Here is an 8,021-nt window from a genome sequence, read left to right on the forward strand (position 1 = left end):
TAGAGTCTGTGTAAAACCAACACAAATACAGTATATGCTTTCAGTGTACTAGGAAATCAAATCAACTGTTTGAACTAACATGTGTCCATGCTGTTTGCTGTGCTACATAGTCAACGGACTGGTATCTTAGACATCCAAAGGCTGTGTGTGTGTGTCTGTGTGTGTGTGCATTTTACTGGCAGAGTAATTATGTAAATAAATCCATGTGAAAAGAGAGTAGGATTAGTGGGCTTCCAGCATCTGGAAGGAGAGGTTAAAAGCGGAAGTCAAATTTCAGTTGGACCTAATATTACTTTACTGCAATTCACCAATAAAGTAATATTAATCCTATTTTATCTTAAAAACAAGGAGAGACAGAGAAAAATAGGAGGAGAGGGAGGGAGATAAAGACATTTTATATATGTATTTCTTTTTTTTTTACCGGAGACATATAGGTCTCAATCCTTCTCATCTCTTCTCATCTTTTTTCTAAGATTAAGTAAGATTAAGATTATTTTATTGGTCAATTGTACAAAAGGTCCAACTAAAATTTGACTTCCGCTTTTAACCCAACCCAACGCAAGGTACAGTATCAGTTAAAAGTTTGGACAGACCTACTCATTCCAGGGTTTTTCTTGATTTTTATTATTTTGTACATCGTAGAGTAATAGTGAAGACATCAAAACTATGAAATAACACATATGGAATCATTTAGTAACCAAAACAAAGTAGCCTCAAAGTAGCCACCCTTTGCCTTGATGACAGCTTTGCACACTCTTGGCATTCTCTCAACCAGCTCCATGAGGTAGTCACCTGGAAAGCACTTCAATTTACAGGTGTGCCTTGATAAAAGTTAATTTGTGAAATATATTTCCTTCTTAATGCGTTTGAACCAATCAGTTGTGTTGTGACAAGGTCGGGCTGGTATACAGAAGATAGCCCTACTTGGTAAAAAACCAAGTCCATATTATGGCAAGAACAGCTCAAATAATCAAAGAGAAACGAAAGTCCATCATTACTTTAAGACATGATGGTCAGACAATCCAGAACATTTCAATAAACTTGAAAGTTTCTTCAAGTGCAGTGGCAAAAACCATCAAGCACTATGATGAAACTGGGTCTCATGAGGACCGCCACAGGAAAGGAAGACCTAGAATTACCTCTGCTACAGAGGATAAGTTAATTAGAGTTAACTGCACCTCATATTGCAGCCCAAATAAATGCTTCACAGAGTTCAAGTAACAGACACGTCTTAACATCAACTGTTCAGAGGTGACTGTGTGACTCAGGCCTTCATGGTCGAATTGGTGCAAAGAAACCACTACAAAACGACACCAATAAGAAGAAGAGACTTGCTTGGGCCAAGTAACACAAGCAATGGACATTAGACCGGTGGAAATCTGTCCTTTGGTTTGATGAGTCCAAATTTGAGATTTTTGGTTCCAACCGCCGTGTCTTTGTGAGACGCAGAGTAGGTGAACAGATGATCTCTGCATGTGTGGTTCCCACCGTGAAGCATGGTGGAGGAGGTGTGGGGGTGCTTTGCTGGTGACACTGTCAGAATTCAAGGCACACTTAACCAGCATGGCTACCACAGCATTCTGCAGCGATACGCCATCCCATCTGGTTTGCGCTTAGTGGGACTACCATTTGTTTTGCAAAAGGACAATGACCTAACACACCTCCATGCTGTGTATGGGCTATTTGACCAAGAAGGAGAGTGATGGAGTGCTGCATCAGATGACCTGGCCTCCACAATCACCAGACCTCAACCCAATTGAGATGGTTTGGGATGAGCTGGACCACAGAGTGAAGGAAAAGTAGCCAACACGTGCTCAGCATATGTGGAAACTCCTTCAAGACTATTGGAAAAGCATTCCAGGTGACTACCTCATGAAGCTGGTTGAGAGAATGCCAAGAGTGTGTGAAGCTGTCATCAAGGAAAAGGGTGGCTACTTTGAAGAATCTAACGTTGTAAATGTATTTTGATTTCTTTAACACTTTTGGTTACTACATGATTCCATATGTGTTAGTTCATAGTTTCGATGTCTTCATTATTATTCTACAATGTAAAAAATAGTAAAAATAAAGAAAAACCCTTGAATGAGTAGGTGTGTCCAAACTTTTGAATGGTACTATATATATATATATATATATATATATATATATATATATATATTCAGTGGAGGCTGCTGAGGGGAGGACACGCATAATAATGGCTGAAACAGGGTAAATGGAATTGCATCAAACCATGAGTTTGATGTACAGTCCATTCGGAAAGTATTCAGACCCCTTGACTTTTTCCACATTGTGTTACGTTACAGCCTTATTCTAAATGGATAGAGGGACAACTTCCGATGAAACTGGAGGGCGCACAATTCAAATAAATAATCATAAATATTATGGATTTTAAGCATTTAAGTACATATAAGTGTCTTATATCAGCTGAAAGCTTAAATTATTGTTAATCTAACTGCACTGTCTGATTTACAGTAGCTATTACAGCGAAAACATGCCATGCGTTTGTTTGAGGCCAGTGCCCCACATCAAAATATTTTTCCACCGGCACAGGTTTCATACATTCACATATAACAAATAGATATTCACATACTTTTTGAAAATCTTCCTCTGATTTGTCATCCAAAGGGTCCCAGCTGTAACGTAGTGTCGTTTCCAAAAAGTCAGTTTAGTTGGCTCCATCGATTTGAGTAATCCACTCGTTCAACTTGCAGAGAAAGGAATCCGAAAGTCTACCCCTAAACTTTGTTTCAACAAGTCAAAATACGTTTATATTTACTCCTCAGATACCCTAAAATGTAATCAAACTATAATATTTATTTCGGAAAGAAGTATGTTCAATAGGAAACCGACTTTAGCAGGTGCATAATGTCTTCATGGCGCGCCCAAACATGAATTTCCAAGACTGTGTCCTTCTACTAAAACTGTTATTTCTTATTCGTTTTTGAAGTTACAAGCCTGAAACCTTGACCATAGACTGCTGTGGAAGCCATAAGGAATTGCAGCCAGGGAGCTAATTTTCAATATGTCCATTCTCTTGCATTTCTAAGAGGATGGTCTCCCCCCCAAAAAAAATCCAGTTGGTTTTTCTTTGGATTTTCTCCTACCATAACTATTGTGTTATATTCTCCTACATTTTTTAAACATTTCTACAAACTTCAACTTGTTTTCTTTCCAATGGTACCAATTATAAGCATATCCTGGCTTCAGGGCCTGAGCTACCGACAGTTTACTTAGAGCACGTCATTCAGGCAGGAAGTGAAGGGAAAAAAGGGCCTAGCCCTAAAAAAAAATCGTCATCAACCTACACACAATACCCCATAAGGACAAAGCAAAAACAGGTTTAGAAGTTTTTGCAAATGTAATAAATATTTAAAACAGAAATAAAAGTATTCAGACCCTGCATCCTGTCCATTGATCATCCTTGAGATGTTTCTACAACTTCATTGGAGTCCACCTGTGGTAAATTCAATTGATTGGACATGATTTGGAAAGGCACACACCTGTCTATATAAGGTCCCACAGTTGACAGTGCATGTCAGAGCAAAAAGAAAGTCATGAGGTCGAAGGAATTGTCCGTTGAACTCCAAGACAGGGTTGTGTCGAGGCACCGATCTGGGGAAGGGTACCAAAAATGTCTGCAGCATTGAAGGTCCCCAAGAACACAGTTGCCACCATCATTCTTAAATGGAAGAAGTTGGGAACCACCAAGACTCTTCCTAGAGCTGGCAGCCCAGCCAAACTGAGCAAAAAGACCATAGTCAGGGAGGTGACCAAGAACCAGATGGTCACTCTGACAGCGCTCCAGCTGTCGAGCTGTCGGGCCTTAGTAAAAGCCACGACAGCCCGCTTAGAGTTTGCCAAAAGGCACCTAAAGACTCTCAAACCATGAGAAACAAGAGTGAACTCTTTGGCCTGAATGCCAAGCATCACGTCTGCAGGAAACCTGGTGGTGGCAGCATCATGCTGTGAGGATGTTTTTCGGCAGCAGGGACTGGAAGACTAGTCAGGATCAAGGGAAAGATGAAAATAGTACAGAGAGATCCTTGATGAAAACCTGCTCCAGAGCGCTCAGGACCTCAGACTGGGGTGAAGGTTCACCTTCCAACAGGACAACGACCCTAAGCACACAGCCTAGACAACGCAGAAGTGGCTTCGGGACAAGTTTCTGAATGTCCTTGAGTGGCTCAGCCAGAACCCAGACTTGAACACGATCGAACATCTATGGAGAGACCAGAAGATAGCTGTGCAGCGACGCTCACCATCCAACCTGACAAAGCGTGTCAACCTGACAGAGAGTGTCATACCCAAGAAGACTCAAGGCTGTAAACGCTGCCAAAAGGTGCTTCAGCAAAGTACAGAGTAAAGGGTCGGAATTACTTATGTAAATGTCAATTAAAAAATATATATATTTTACAAATTTGCAAACATTTCAAAAAATCTGTTTTTGCTTTGTCATTATGGGGTATTGTGTGTAGATTGATGATGGAAAAAAACTATTTCATCAATTTTAGAATAAGGCTGTAAAGTAACAATGTGGAAAAAGTTTGAATACTTTCTGAATGCACTGTATTTGATACCATTCCACTAATTCCGCTCCAGCCATTACCACAAGCCCGTCCTTCACAATTATGTGCCACCAACCTCCTGTGATACAGTATATATACACATATGAAAGAGAGAGAGGACAAAAGAGAGCGAGAGAGAAGTGGGTGAAAAGGCTTGAATAAGTAAATCACTCGTTGACAGAATTTGCATATTTGCGTTGCATCCACATATACATTGAGAAAATAAAGTCAGCAAAAAAACATCTTGACAGATTTGTTTCTATATTTATGGGGAAATCAGTCCCCCTTCTCAGAGAAGTGAATGATGTGAGTAATAAGCTATTAACTTGATGACCATGTTGATGTTTTATTACCTAAACATGTGAAAATAAGGTGTGCAATGCATTTATTTTAATCAATCTGAGCAATTAAAAGTTGACTACAGGCTCTATTCAATCCATATCACGGAAGTTTAGCATTACAGCATAATTACATTTTAAAGGCAAAGTTCTCGCGTTAATTGGAGACCTCATTCACGGTAAACGCTGCATATGTCGGCTCAATCAGAAATTAACTTTACATTTCTATCACACAATCTGTAACGGTTCAGTTATACAGATTGAATAGAGCCCTGGATAATCAGGGTTGGGCTAAAACCACATTTCATTGCACCTGGGTCTATGTATTTTCAAGGTACACCCTATTTAAAATGGAAGCACGTTGGAGACACTCAATATAACCATTACTGCAACTGTTGTTGCTATTTAGCATATTGGTAGCAAATAACCGGTCCGCACTAAGGACACACTAAAGAATGACATTGTCAAATGTGTTTAACACTGCAAAAGGCACTGGATTACAAGAGGTGACGTGACTAGAAGTCATTAATCGAACATTCTGAAAGGCCCACTCAAAATGGGTCTAAAGGAAAATTCTAATTCCAACAGAGTTAACATTCTCTCCCTAAGGATGACCGTCCATTAGTATGTCACCACTGTAGACAAGCTAATATAATTATTGTACATATAGAACTGATTTATATAGGATCTTTGTGGATGAGCTCACATCATACATTCATGCATACATAAATCCAGCCCATACACAAGACAACCTTGCTCTTCAAATCGACCTGCTCCAAGGCCATTGGGTGTTGGGCGGTGTGCTGCTTTGGTTTTACTGAGCAGAGTTTCCGTTGGGAAAATGTGACGGCAGATTTTTGACTGTCAACATTTTTATTTACCAGACACTTGAGAAATCTGTCGAACCTATATGGTTAGGGCGTCCACCCACGGTGCTCAGAATGACACAAATCACATTTAGATGACGGTAATTCCTATTAAAAGGGGAAGTTCACACCAAAACAATTCTGGGCAGTTTATACAGCGCATTCGGAAAGTATTTAGACCCCTTGACGTTTTCCACATTTTGTTACGTTAAAGCCTTATTCTAAAATGCATTAAATTGTTTTTTTTCATCATTAATCTACACACAATACCGCATAATGACAAATTTAAAACTGGTTTTTAGAAATGTTTGCAAATGTATAACAAAAATACAAATGAAATATCACATTTACATAAGTATTCAGATCCTTTACTCAGTACTTTGTTGAAGCACCTTGGCAGCGATAACAGCCTCGAGTCTTCTTAGGTATGACACTACAAGCTTGGCACTCCTGTATTTGGGGAGTTTCTCCCATTCTTCTCAGCAGATCCTCTCAAGCTCTGTCAGGTTGGATGGGGAGCGTCGCTGCACAGCTATTTTGAAGTCTCTCCATAGATGGTCGATCAGGTTCAAGTCCGGGCTCTGGCTGGACCACTCAAGGACATTCAGAGACTGGTCCTGAAGCCACTGCTGCGTTGTCTTAGCTGTGTGCTTAGGGTCGTTGTCCTGGAGGAAGGTGAACCTTTGCCCCAGTCTGAGGTCCTGAACGCTCTGTAGCAGGTTTTCATTAAGGATCTCTCTGTACTTTGCGCCGTTCATCTTTCCCTCGATCCTGACTAGTCTCCCAGTCCCTGCCGCTAAAAAACATCCCCACAGCATGACCCAGCCACCACCATGCTTCACCATAGGGATAGTGCCAGGTTTCCTCCAGAAGTGACGCTTGGCCTTCAGGCCAAAGAGTTCAATCTTGGTTTCATCAGACCAGAGAATCTTTTTTTCTCATGGTCTGAGAGTCTTTTACGTGCCTTTTGAAAAACTCCACGTGGGCAGTCATGTGCCTTTTACTGAAGAGTGGCTTCCGTCTGGCCACTTATCATAAAGGCCTGATTGGGGGAGTGCTACAGAGATGGTTGTCCTTCTGAAAGATTATCCCATCTCTACAAAGGAACTCAGGAGCTCTGTCAGAGTGACCATGGGGTTCTTGGTCACCTCCCTGAACAAGGCCCTTCTCCCCCGATTGCTCAGTTTGGCTGAGCATAAGTGTTTTGGCTAATATTACTCACAGGATATTTATATTACTCTGTAAAATGAAAATAAATAGCCTACCTAATGACACCCTTCCAACTGTATATCAGAGTATCCTGCCTACACCCCATAATGTACCTACAAGTTTGCCTGATAGTGATGACATGCTGGTGTTGTGGCAATTTCTTGCACAGGGACATTTGAAGTCAATCTTAAATGAATCATTGTTTGTCATCGCGCTGGAGAGGTTCCAACCAACTCAATGCACCATAGTGTCAATCTGGAGCACTCCCACCCCCAGTCCCAGCAGTTGTTTTATATACAGCTATACACAGACAAGTTATATTTGCACGATATAGCATAATTAATTAATCATTAGCATTTTGATTCATTCATGTGACCGAGCAATACTGTTTCATAACATGTGACAGACCAACACCTCACGAGGCTGCTCCTCTCTAAGCAGAGACCTTGAAGCTGAGATATCGTTAGTTTGTCCTCAATACCCGGTCGTTTGTTCTCAAAACACGGACTGGGCATACTGCCAAATTTCAACTACTGATAGGTGATTTGTACAGTCAGCCACTTGCATGAACACAGAAATTGGTTTATAAAAATACCAAGAGGTTCCTAACTCCTGTGTTAGGGTGAAACTTGACCATCAAAGTAAGGCCTTATGATATAAAACTCAGCAAAAAAAGAAACGGCCCTTTTTCAGGACCCTGTCTATCAAAGATAATTCGTAAAAATCCAAATAACTTCACAGATCTTCCTTGTAAAGGGGTTAAACACTGTTTCCCATGCTTGTTCAATGAACCATAAACAATTAATGAACATGCACCTGTGGAACGGTCGTTAAGACACTAACAACTTACAGACGTTAGGCAATTAAGGTCACAGTTATGAAAACTTAGGACACTAAAGAGGCCTTTCTACTGACTCTGAAAAACACCAAAAGAAAGATGCCCAGGGTCCCTGCTCATCTGTGTGAACATGCCTTAGGCATGCTGCAAAAAGGCATGAGGACTGCAAATGTGGCCAGGGCAATAAATTGCAATGTTCATACTA

Source organism: Salmo salar, chromosome ssa28, assembly GCF_905237065.1.
Source record: "Salmo salar chromosome ssa28, Ssal_v3.1, whole genome shotgun sequence".
In the NCBI taxonomy this organism is placed as follows: Eukaryota; Metazoa; Chordata; class Actinopteri; order Salmoniformes; family Salmonidae; genus Salmo; species Salmo salar.